The following is a 13,646-nucleotide window of genomic DNA, read 5'->3' on the forward strand; positions in this document are numbered from 1 at the left end:
CATCGTCATCATTGTCGCCTTCGAAGATATCCTCACCCTCATCCCTCTTGATGTCCTTTTCATCAGAGGAGACCTCCAGCTCCTGCATCCCCTTCTCAGCCAGCTCCTCTCCTTGTTGCAGTGCCAGGTTGTAAAGGGTGCAGCAGACGACGACGATGCATGACACCCTCTGCGGACTGTATTGCAGGGCTCCACCAGACTGGTCCAGGCACCGGAACCCCTTTTTCAGCATCCCAATGGTCTGCTCCACCATGGTGTGAGTTGCAGCATGTGTCTTGTTATACCTTTGCTCTGCTGCATCTGAGACCGCCCCACAGATGCCATCAGCCACATCCTCTTTGGGTAGCCCTTGTCTCCGAGAAGCCATCCCTGCAGCTTCTGTGGACCTGGAAGACATCAGGGATCTGTGACCAGCTGAGAATGCAGGAGTCATGCACACTCCCTGGAAACTGTGCGCAGACCTGCTGGATGCGATTGCAGTGACAGCACATCAGCTGCACATACAACGAATGGAAGCCCTTGAAGTTGACATGGTTGCATGCATGTTGCTATGGCGATCTGAGCACCATGTGAGTACAGTTGATCGCATCCTGCACCTGTGGCAAACCTGAGATCTGGGCAAATCCTATCACTCTCGCATCCTGGTTCTCCTGGTCCCGGGTGAAATACACAAAGTTGTGTGCCCTTGCAAAGATGGCATCCTTGACCTCATGGATGCATTTGTTGGGGAAGGCTTGTGAGATCCCACAGAGGTCACCTGTGGAGTCCTGATAGGAGCCACTGGCATAGAAATTGAGCACCATGGTCAATTTCACAGCCACTGGCAGTGGATGTCCTCCATGTCCCCATGGCATCAAGTCATGCAGTAGCTGGCAGATGTGACCAGCCAGTTCCCTAGACATGCACAGTCTTTGGTGACACTGGTCCTTGGTCTTCTGCAGGAATGAAAGGCGACGTCTATAGACCCTGGGTCTAGCGAGGCGCTGAGCAGTGACAGCTCGCTGTGGCTCAGTGGCGTGTGTGCGAGTCCGAGCTGACCCTTTTTCCAAAGTGTGCTGCTCCTCTGCACAGCCAAATGCCTCAGTTGCTCTCTTATCTATCTTAACTAGCGTACAGCTAGTTCACCAAGCTCCATGATCCTGATGTATTCCTCCTGCAGGATGAAAGACAGAGACATGTGGGTTAGCTTGGGTGTACTAAGAATCCATCTTGGTTAAGTCTGAAGGCCCCTTAATGCATCCTAGAGAGTGCTGGCCACCACTTGGATGGCCAGAGATTAGTGCGCTGCATGTCTGTCCAAAACCCCACCTTCCTCCCCGCCAAGCCACCCGACTGATTGGCGGCAGCTTTTCCCATTGGACTGCGTTCTGCGCTCCCAGCTCAGGCACAGGCATTCTCCTAACCTGTGCTGCAAGGCTGCACTGTTAGCTTGAACCCTGGGGGAGACTGGTCCAAACTGGGATGATGACATTGCAAGGGGCTGTGAGCGCCTCCACGGCCGCTCCACTGCCAACTTCCGAAGGAGATTGTACAACGTGCCCAGTTGTTCAACTGTTCTGCAGTCCATTAAAATGCTCATTGGTTTGCAGTCTGTGCACAAAGGGTGAAAAGCTCTGGAGCACTTTGATGTCTCTGCATTGCTTGAGTGGGCAGATAAGCTACAGCCCTGACTCCAACCATAGTAATGTGGCTGCGCCTGGACAGTCTGAGCTGCAGAGGAATGGTCACTTTATACAAGATGTCCCTAACGTGTTGCCATTTCCCTCGTCCATACACCACCCACCCCCCCACTTCAACCATCAACCACAGGGCAGCCTTTGCCACCTCCTACCCCAACGTGCCTCGCCTTATAACGATATGCTGATATATTACAATGATGCTCCTGATGTCCAATGGTGGGAAACACAGCCCATCGTCGACAAGCTGAGTGGACGATCGCAAACTGGTTTCACGACATCGTGAAACCGATTTTTGGCCTTCTTGCCATATTGTCTGCTCACGCCACCAAGCACAGCTGGCGTCAGTGGGCACGGATGATTCCACCCAATGGGTAAAGTGGCCTCTTTCTGTGTCGTAAAGTTTCTATTATTGCATGATTCTAATCAAAATACTGGCTGCTTTTTCAGAAAAGACACTGGCTGAGAATCTGTTTGAGATTTCACTGAAAACAAAGCAGTGGTTACACTTAAAACTATATTAAAAATGAGATAAGTTTGGGGGATAGGGACTGGGTAAATGTTATGGCCAGTTTCAGTAAGAAATGTCTAGCTGATTGTCAGTGCTGATTTGTTGCTGTTATTTTTGGAAGCTCATTTACTGTGCTGTGAATGGATGATTTTACTCCTCACCCACGGTCTGAAATGATACATAGGACCCCAGTTTCAATATTTTTTTATTCTTTCATGGCATGTGGGCATCACTGGCAAGGCCAGCATTTGTTGCCCATCCCTAATTGCCCCTGAACTGAGTGGCTTGCTTGGTCACTCAGAAGGCAATTAAGAGTCAACCACATTGTTGTGGATCTAGAGTCACATGTAGGCCAGACTGGGTAAGGACAGCAGATTTCCTTCCCTAAAGGACGTCAATGAACCAGATGGGTTTTTATGACAAATGATGATATTTTCATGGTCATTATACTGAGATTAGCTTTTAATTCCAGAGTTTTAAAAAAAAAATTGAATTTGAATTCCACCAGCTGCAATTGTGGGATTTGAACCCATGTCCCCAGGGCATTAGCTTGAGTTGCTAAATTACTAGTCCACGCACCACTGTCTTCCCCCATCCTTGAATATTGAGAAACAGCTGGGGTATGTGCTGTGCATGCCCTGCCTGGCTACACTGGGTGGTGCAGCAGAAAAGCCGCCACAAGGAGAAGTTTAGAGTTATTAATGTGGGGCCTAGGAGGAAAACAGTTTTTCTCCAGGTTCCAGAAAGATGGCAGTGGGCTGCTGCTGTGTCTGGTTCCCCTCCCTGCACCTTTACAATTGGACTTGTTCCTCCCCGCTTCGGTCCTCTCTGACAGCTTTCACACCACCCGATGTTTGCCTGGCCTGGCGCTGGTTAGCTGCAGCAGAACGCCAGTCTGGAGCATGTGGCTTGCTGGCGAGATGGGAATTGGTCAATCAGATTGGAGCAGGCCTTCTGGCAGGAGGGTGGACTGCTGGCAGAGGCAGCTGGCCAGTTGCCACATTTTACCAGTCAGCTCTCTGAAAGTTAAAACCTACCCATTAGTGTTTGTGGTTTTAAAGTCATTTGAGCAGGTGGAAGTGAGTTTGGATATCCTAGATTATTAGCACGCCTGGTGTAAAATTTCTCATTCATTTGCAGTATTGCCTACTTTACCCATGCCAATTTGGAAACCAGGTCTCATTAATGAAAGAAGAGCACCTGAACCATTGTGACAATAGAACCCTCGGGGATGAATTTGAGCCTATCTGCCAGAAGTGAAAGAACATTGGGTAATTCATTGTCACCCTCAGTCTTCCTACACAGTTTTGGCCAAGTTTCAAAGGTGAAAGAGCAGTATCTTGTTAGAATTGTTGTAATTAACTTAACACTGTTATAATTGCCCTGTCTTAAGCTTATTGGAATTCTGATCTTAGAGGTCAGAATCTAATACACTGTAAAGAGAAAGAAAGAAAGACATGAATTTATATTGTTTCTTTTGCAACTTTGGGATATCCCATAGCACTTTACAGTAAATGAAGTGAATTTGAAGCGTAGTCACTGTTATCATGCAGGAAACACAGCTACCAATTTGTGCACAGCAAAGAACATCAAGATAATGACCAGATAAGCTGTTTTAGATGATGTTGGTTGAAGGATAAATGTCTCCACCCCTCCATCATTTTCACGTGGTCCATCTCTGACACTTCCCTTCCCTTCCTTGACCTCTCTGTCTCAATCTCTGGTGATAGACTGTCCACCAATATCCATTACAAACCCACCGACTCCCACAGCTATCTCGACTACAGCTCCTCACACCCTGCTTCCTGTAAGGACTCCATCCCATTCTCTCAGTTCCTTCACCTCCGTCGCATCTGTTCCGATGATGCTACATTCAAAAACAGTTCCTCTGACATGTCCTCCTTCTTCCTTAACCGAGGCTTTCCACCCACGGTCGTTGACAGGGCCCTTAACCGTGTCCGGCCCATCTCCCGCGCATCCGCCCTCACACCTTCTCCTCCCTCCCAGAAACATGATAGGGTCCCCCTTGTCCTCACTTATCACCCCACCAGCCTCCGCATTCAAAGGATCATCCTCCGCCATTTCCGCCGACTCCAGCATGATGCCACCACCAAACACATCTTCCTTTCACCCCCCTTATCGGCATTCCGTAGGGATCGCTCCCTCCGGGACACCCTGGTCCACTCCTCCATCACCCCCTACTCCTCAACCCCCTCCTATGGCACCACCCCATGTCCACGCAAAAAATGCAATACCTGCCCCTTCACTTCCTCTCTCCTCACCGTCCAAGGACCCAAACACTCCTTTCAAGTGAAGCAGCATTTCACTTGCATTTCCCCCAACTTAGTCTACTGCATCCGTTGCTCCCAATGTGGTCTCCTCTACATTGGAGAGACCAAACGTAAACTGGGTGACCGCTTTGCAGAACACCTGCGGTCTGTCCGCAAGAATGACCCAAACCTCCCTGTCGCTTGCCATTTCAACACTCCACCCTGCTCTCTTGCCCACATGTCAGTCCTTGGCTTGCTGCATTGTTCCAGTGAAGCCCAACGCAAACTGGAGGAACAACACCTCATCTTCCGACTAGGGACTTTACAGCCTTCTGGACTGAATATTGAATTCAACAACTTTAGGTCGTAAGCTCCCTCCCCCATCCCCACCCCCTTTCTGTTTCCCCCTTCCCCTTTTTTTTCCAATAAATTATAAAGATTTTCCTTTTCCCACCTATTTCCATTATATAAAAAAAAACCCACTAGAGCTATACCTTGAGTGCCCTACCATCCATTCTTAATTAGCACATTCGTTTAGATAATATCACCAACTTTAATTTTAACACCTATGTGTTCTATTGTACTATTGTCGTTGACATCTTTTGATGATCTGCTTCTATCACTGCTTGTTTGTCCCTACAATCACACCCCCCCACCCCCCCTCCACCTCTTTGTCTCTCTATCTCTCCGCCCCCCACACACACACCTTAAACCAGCTTATATTTCAACTCTTTCTTGGACTCGAACGCAAGTTCTGTCGAAGGGTCATGAGGACTCGAAACGTCAACTCTTTTCTTCTCCGCCGATGCTGCCAGACCTGCTGAGTTTTTCCAGGTAATTCTGTTTTTGTTTTGTGAAGGATAAATGTTGCCTGGGCCACTGAGCAGATCTCCCTGGGATCTTTAATGAGAGCACATACGAAGCATTGGTTTCATGACTCATCCAAAAGGCAGCACCTCAGACTGTGCAGCACTCCCTTGGTGTTGATTTTGTGCTTAACTTTCTGCAGTGGCTCTTCAAGCCACATCCTCTTTACTCAGAGGCAAGAGTGCTACCAACTGAGGCACAGCTAGTACCTAACTCCTAATGCCTTGGATTTGAAGTGACTCTGAGAGATGAAAGGGCAGTATTTTAAAACCCCACAACTCTTGCCACTGACTGGAAAGGCAATTAGGAACAGTTGCATATATGCACTCTTTCTAGTGAGCAGGTGGCAGGAGCATTGGTAAAGTGAACTTTTAAAAAGTTGTTTTAAAAACTCTGAAGGCCACAAAAAAGTGTGTTGAAACAAGGGGCAGAATTTTCCATTGCGGGGGGTGGTGGGTGGGGGGAAGGGATGGGGGGATGGAGAGTGGGTGCGACCCAATCGGCGCCCGTGATCGTGTCCGTGCCATCATTTTACGCAGGCGGGCCAATTAAGGCCCGCCCAGCGTATTTGCCGACTCCCGTGAATAGCGGGCGTGCACACACCGCCGGGTCCAATGGTGACCCAGCAGTCTGTTTATGAGAAGGCCTGGCAGCCTCCTGTAGACTGGTGACAATGGCCAATTCGAGGGCACGCCACAGTGGTCAGCTGAGCAGGTCAGGCTGGAGGGAAGGGCAGAAGAGCAGGCCAGGCTGCAGGATAGGCCAGTGGGTGGCCAATGTGCCCCTCGTTTTTCAGATGAATGCCTTGCTGCCCTCCTCGAGGAGGTGGCAGCACAGCGGGAGGTGTTGGTTCTCCCAGGACGGGAGGAGGAGGCACCCCCACATGACCAAACGTGCCTGGGAGGAGCTGGCGGAGGTGGTGAGCTCCCGTGACGTGGTGCGGTGCAACTTGATCCAGTGCCATAAGCGCTTCAACGATTTGTTGCGCTCTGGCAGGGTGAGTACCATGTTGGCATTGGGCATTTAACCCAGCAGGTAGCCTTAGCCTTTGAGGGGTCCCCCCGCCCCCAGATCTTACTGTCGTGACTGCATTGAATCATGTAGGGTATTTTTCCTACACTGGGTGGCAAGCAGATGGTGCCCATGCTTACATCAGCCTGAGTGGTTCATGAAAGAGATGAGTTCTCCCCCGCACCATGTGTTGCTCTTAGCCGCATGTGACTAGTCTGTGGGCAACCTGCAGGAGATGCAACTAGACACCTCAGAACTTCAGCACACGTCCTATTCCGGGTGATGAGATGGTGGAAGGGGAGCCTCAAGTTGCGGTGGCCAAGAGCCATTTGCTACACTCGATGCTGCACGTAGTTGCGCCTCCTTGCTATGGGAGCAAAGACCGTGTGTTTCCTAAAGTGATGGACGCAGAATGTGTCCAAGGTGGCCGTTGGAAGGGTTGGGCTCAGGTGTACTATCTTTGTGTGAATGATCAGCAGTAGCGGGGAGAGGAGGCACTGGAGGCCTGATATGGGCCTCTGTGGTTGGGGTGCAGCATGGGCATGCACAGTCCATGTGCAGTTTGTCGTAATGAATGGTGTTCTCTCTTCATCAGGAAAAGAATGCTCAAAATTCCTCAGAGCATGCGAGGAGTGAAGGTGGCCAGGCACACTTCCTCATGTTAAGCTGCTTCAAGCAGGAGGCCTTTGAGCTTGAGAGGCACCATGCACCCAGGTCAACTGGTGTCGGTGAGGCTGGGGTGGAAGGGTCACGTATTTGAGGCCAACAGTGAGATCCACAATGTCCTCCCAACATCCATAGCACTCTTACCCGCCTGCCTGTTGCACCCATGTGCTGACCTGAAGATCGCATGGGCGCCTAAAAATCACCATCGATTGAAGACTAAGGGGCCTTAGCTGGCCTGTTAATTAATGACGGACACGCGTTGGACTTCATTGCGCTCCCACCCAGCAAAGTATCGCAATGTCGCGCTGTGACGTCGGGATGCTTGCCTGATGTCACCACGTGTAACACCATGTAGGGCCTGCCCCCTGCACCTCAAACTGAAAATTCTGCCCTAGCTTGACCAAAGGTTTTGAGCAGTGAGTTGTGGAGCTGTCACCCAGGTTTTGTGGAGCAAATTCCTGCACATCCTGACTAGCTAAGTTAATAGTTAATGGACCTCTTAATTACACCGTCATGGTCTTGAGTCCCACCTTGGGTGATGATGTTTTATTTAATAAAGTCATAAGTTGTATTGAATAAACTGAGCAAGAACCTTTTGAACAAAGTTGTTTGGGCACAGTTCTTTGGCAGCCAAGCCTCCATGATGAAATGTTGTAGCTGACACATTCATAGGAAGACATCTGATTTAGGAGCCAGGGACCAGTTATTGTAGCATTTCTGCTACTTTCTTATTAGCATTTTCCCTTCTAACTCTGTCATGGTTTTGTATCCTGGTTTTCATTTTTAGACATACTTTTAGGGTGTAGCATGAAGCAGAAGCAATACCGTAAATCTTATCACTGTAACTGCATCTCAGCATGTGCAGGAAATGCTGCCCCCATAGTGTTGCAGCACAAATAAACACAACCAAGACCATTCTTTCTGATGCAGTGGAGCCTGCATTGAGTGATTCCTTGTGCCAGGCTTCCAGCCACACCATCCGTTCTGGTGGAAGGCAACTTTGCCACACTTTCTGTGAGAGTGGAGAGGGATCAGCTGTGAGGAAATTCATTGCTTGCTTGATTTCAAAGGAGAAACACACCTTCTGTCTTCTAGCCAGCTAGTGACTGGTAAATGAGCATTGTACTGCAGTAAGAATAGTTTATTAGTTATGTAGGTGAAAACAATTCAGAAATGTTACAGAATTTTTAAAAAATATCTTCCTTATCATTTGTGTTTATCAATGTGCAGCAGCTGATTAATGCATTTGCTACTTTTTGCAATGGACAGTTCCAGGTAGTTTGGATTACGGTCTTCAGCATTTGATGCTGCCTTGTGATATGGAAATTGCTGGGGTTCCAGTCCAGGGAGATTGGAGGTCTGCTGTTATGTGATTTACAAATGTTTGAAGTGTGGCAAAGTGGGGTCTAAGAAATTAGATCTTGAAAGAGTGGACATCTGTTATGTGTTGCAATAAATCTAAATAAAGCACTTTAGTGCATTCATTGGTGCTGAGCTAGTAACTTATTTGGCAGTTGCTATCTTGGTATAATTGTAGCACTGATGAATGTACACCACATAAAATGATTTATTTAGAATTTCCAACCCTGATGGACTTATATAAGAAGTCTTATATGAGAAGTCTCTGAGTGAGGCCGACATCAAGCAGTTAAGTAAATTAATTAAAGTTTGCAAATTGCACCCAATTGTGACTGAACCTCCAGGAATAGGTCCAACCAGAGTTAGCAACCTGATGTGGATCCTGAAATCCATTCACCCAGTCATTGGCCTTGCTGATTACTTTTATACACTTCCCGCCTAATATTTCCTTCTTTGACTCAGTGTTGTTTTTGTCTGACTATGCTTCAGTGAAGGGCTTTTGGATATATTTCTATGTTTAAGGAGCTATGTAATTGCAAGCTGCTATTGTTACATATCGTAATCTGTTTTTTGTCGACAGAATATCAACTTTTATTCATTTTGAAGGGGGTCACATAAATTCAACTTGTTATTCTTCTGGATCCCAATTGTAAGCCCTTGGGCAAAAGATTGACAGGTGAGCAGTACCTGTGACATTGTAATCAGAGTGTGAATCAATGTCCTGAGGGAGGAAGTTGTAGGAACCCTTTGTAAGAAGATTTTCTCTTCTGGTGACTGGTTGGAAATAAGTGTCAAGCCCTTGATCTTGCACCAAACTGTTCCAGCAGGCCAAGGATGCCCACTAAATGCATAAGGCCATGAAAGTGTCTATACCAGAGTTCTGTTGCAGCTGCATGGCAGCTCCCATCTTATGGGTAGGATGCACTTTCTTGCATTTTGGGTGAAATATACAACAATAATAACTTGCAATTATGCAGTGCCTTTAACAAAGGAAAACATCCCAAGGTGCTTCATGGCAATGAAATTAGATTTAACTTGAGATCGAGCCAAAGGAGGAGATATTAGGGAGTCTTTCTGGTCAAAGAATAAAAAAAGGCTTCAAATGGATGCAATGCTGACATGTCTTTTGAAGGTGTTGGATTTAGTACGGAATTTTTGTCCCAATGATGATTACCTTAATGTGAACAGTACTAGAGAGGCTAACCAGAAACGTGCAGGGTTAACACTCAAGAATTGATCAGAAGCCATTTTTGTGGAACAGTATATGTGGATTCCTCACACTCACTTCCACTGAAGATGTGGAATCTGCCTGGCACACAGCAGCACATTGCAGAAAGACTCAGAGTCTGAGGGAGATGGCACACAAGTTCTCAGAAGTCCTGGTGGTGGAGGTGCAGAAGAGGAGGGATGTCCGGTGTCACAGAGGGCAAAGATATCACATTACCCCCTGTCCCTCTGTCTTTCAGCAGCTGACGTGGCTTTGCCTCGCCCCACGTCATCCTCCCATTCCTCATCCAGACCAATAGGGAGCCTTGGCAAGATGCTCATGATGAAGAATGCTCTTACTCCTAGTGCCTCTAGAAAGCGTATGTTCAGCTAGAGTAGCATGGTGCTTACTCTTTTTAGAAGAACTCCTCAGAGAATTTCTGGAATAAATGTTGCTCAAGTGTTGGCAAAGTGTCCCACAAAGTCTCTCACCATGTTTCAGAGTTCCTCTTCACAGCTGTAACAGCAATCACCATCAAATGGTGACTATCTGTTTAAGTGGTGAGTATCCCTTTACTTTGTATCCTTGAAATCAACATCAATGCCATGCTTACTCACAAACACTTTAGCATTTTGCATTAAGGCATCATTTCAAAACATGGTAATCGTTGTTTATAAATAGTCCACATTAAACCTTATCCCTCTTCCTATTATGGAGCAGGAACGTGGCAAGTTTATAGTAATCAGCTCTCAGCTTGGGCAGCAGGCTACAAGTGACCTCAATGTCCCTGGACTAAATTTGGATGAGAATCCGTTAGCGTTCCTGCTGTGTGTTACTATCCGGAGACCCTGGCTACAAGCGTTTATGTGGAGGTCAAATAGGAACATGAGACCATGGTGCAAGCTGTGCTTGAACATCTTACTCACATTTGCTATCTAAGCATACAGAAAATGATGACATTTCGAAGTACAGGAAGGTAACAAGTAACAGGAACTGTACCCCAATCAAAGTCCACATAGCTTTAGAAAACTGAGGGCATGAAAAAAGTATGGGTTGGCGGGATGAATCTTGATGTCAAACTGTGAGGAGCCAGGATTGGGAGGGTCGAAACATTATGGTATCAACTTGGCTCTACAAAATGCTCTGCCCTCTGAATAAAAGGTCTCGGGTTCAGGCCCCAAATCAGGACTTGAGCACATAATCTTAGCTGACATTCAAGTGTAATACTTGGGAAATGCTTCATTGTCTCAAATGCCCATTGTTCAGATGAGACGGCAATGATTTTTGAGTACCTATTTTACAGAGTATTAGAAGTGGAAGATTTGGAGTCGTGAAGTTTGGAACTGGATAAGTCATTTGATGCATCAGAACTTGAATATCCGACAGAAGGAAAGAGCAGCAATCATAGCAGTGAAAAACTCTGTGTGTTCTATGAGTGGCCAACCATTTGGCTGATCGTGCAATCTGCCACCAGGGCTCAATTGAGCAAATGGAGAAACTGCAGTAAGGCATTCAGTTACCCATTGTAGCTGGAAATTCATCGACATGGTCACACTGGGCCGTGACCATTTACCTTGCGTCTATGCAGGGAGGGATTCAGTTGCCCATTGTGTGAAAACATCAGAGTATTGACCAAAAACCTTTTAAGTGCTCCAACTTCAGTATAAGCTTTAAAAGTTCAGAGAAGCTGATGCACCAGCAGTGCTTTCACGCAGATGAGTGAATTTTGAAATGTTCTGTGTTTAGAAAGGAAGTCACCTGTTCAACACACTGGATATATCACCAGCGCACACACACTGGTGAGAGACAGTTTGCCTGTTCTTACACAGCCATCCAACCTGTTCATTCACTAGTGCATTCACACAGGAGAGAGGTTGTTTAAATGATCTATGTATGGAAAAGGGGTTATTTCAGATGTCCTCCCTGCTGACACACTAGCATATTTACACTGGAGACAGGCTTATGTTTACCTACTCTGTATGTGGGAAGACATACACTTGGTCATCCCAATCTCTGACACACCAGTGGATTCACACTGGGGCAAGTCCATAGAAATGATCGGCCTGTGAAAACAATTTCATTCAGTCATTCTCCCTGATGGGTCAGGGACACATTCACATTTGGCTGTATTTGTTGCTGTGAATTGTGTTCACTACTGAACCATGTTTATTGCAGCAGCGAGGGCTTGTTTATTTTGAGTTTAATAACCATTAAATTTATTTCTAAGGTAAACTAGCTTTAGCATAATGGTATGCTGTGTTAAAAAGAGAAAAGACAGAATTTGGATTTAAAAATCTCCTTTCATAACTTCAGGACTTCACAGCCAATGCAGTATTTTTGAAGTGTAGTTACTGTTAAGTTCTGGAGTTCTCTTAATGTATGACTTAAACTAATTGGTAATATGGTGGGACTGCACTGTACCTATTAAGAACCCTTGGCTGTGATCGACCCTGTTGCTTTAATAATTCAGCAGAAATTACAAGAAATAGTTTTTGACGGAATTCCCAAATCAATTTTTGGTGCATAACCTACTCTACTTATTGAAATCCCCAGTCCAAAAGTCTGATCAATACTAGATGACTAATTACCACTGATTAGCACAGTATGCTCCAGCAGCATCTACATTACCTATCACTTGTTGGGGTGTGGGGGTGGAGGTTTCTGGTGAATCAGGAAATTGGTGGATTATCAACCATCCTTAAAATGAGTTCCCATTGTCTGGTGATTTGTTTTTTGTTACTGGAATACCCCCGTAATATTACATTCAGACTTTGACTTAGGTAGTGCAACACATTGAACCTTGTATTCAGTTTAAAATATCAATTAGACATTGGAAAAGATTAGAGTCATACAACATCAAAGGAGGCTATTAGGCCCATTGTGCCTGTATCAGCTCCCAGTGAGGCCTATCAATCAGTCCTGTTCCTCTGCCTTACCACATAACACGGCAACTTTTTCTTTTTAAGTAGATATCTAATTTGCTGTTGAAAGCCCTTGTTGAATATGTAACCACCAATCTTTCAAGCAGTGCATTCCAGATCCTAATTAACTGAGTAAAAATAATTCTGCCTATCTCCCCTCTTGATATTTTCCAAATCATTTTCACCCAGTGCCTACAGGTTATAGACCCTCTAGCCAAAGAAAATAGTTTCTTCCTATTGACTCCATCAAAACATCAAGTTAAGTTGAAATGAGAAAGCAAATAATGTAACAGATACAATGAAAGGGACATAGAAACATAGAAAATAGGAGCAGAAGTAGGCAATTCGGCCCTTCAAGCCTACTCCGCCATTCATTATGATCATGGCTGATCATCCAACTCAATAGCCTGCTCCCTCTTTCTCCCATATCCTTTGATCCCTTTCGCCCCAAGAGCTATATCTAACTCCTTCTTGAAAACATACAATGTTTTGGCCTCAACTACTTTCTGTGGTAGCGAATTCCACAGGCTCACCACTCTCTAGGTGAAGAAATTTCTCCTCATCTCAGTCTTAAATGGTCTACCCCATATCCTCAGACTGTGACCCCTGATTCTGGACTACCCCACCATTGGGAACATCTTTCCTGCATCTACCCTGCTTAGTAATATTAGAATTTTATAGGTTTCTATGAGATCCCCCCTCATTCTTTTGAACTCCAGCAAATATAATTCTAACCGACTTAAGCTCTCCTCATATGTCAGTCCCGCCATCCCAGGAATCAGTCTGGTAAACTTTCGATGCATTCCCTCTATAGCAAGAGCATCCTTCCTCATATAAGGAGACCAAAACTGCACACAATATTCCAGGTGTGGTCTCACCAAGGCCCTGTATAATTGCAGCAAGACATCCCTGCTTCTGTACTCGAATCCTCTGGCTATGAAGGCCAACATACCATTTGCCTTCTTTACCGCCTGCTGCACCTGCATGCTTACCTTCAGCGACTGGTGTACGAGAACATCCAGGTCTCGTTGCTCATTCCCCACTCTCAATTTATAGCCATTCAGATAATAATTTGCCTTCTTGTTTTTGCTGCCAAAGTGGATAATCTCACATTTATCCACATCATACTGCATCTGCCATGCATTTGCCCACTCACTC

This window comes from Carcharodon carcharias, chromosome 20 (assembly GCF_017639515.1).
Source record: "Carcharodon carcharias isolate sCarCar2 chromosome 20, sCarCar2.pri, whole genome shotgun sequence".
NCBI lineage: Eukaryota > Metazoa > Chordata > Chondrichthyes > Lamniformes > Lamnidae > Carcharodon > Carcharodon carcharias.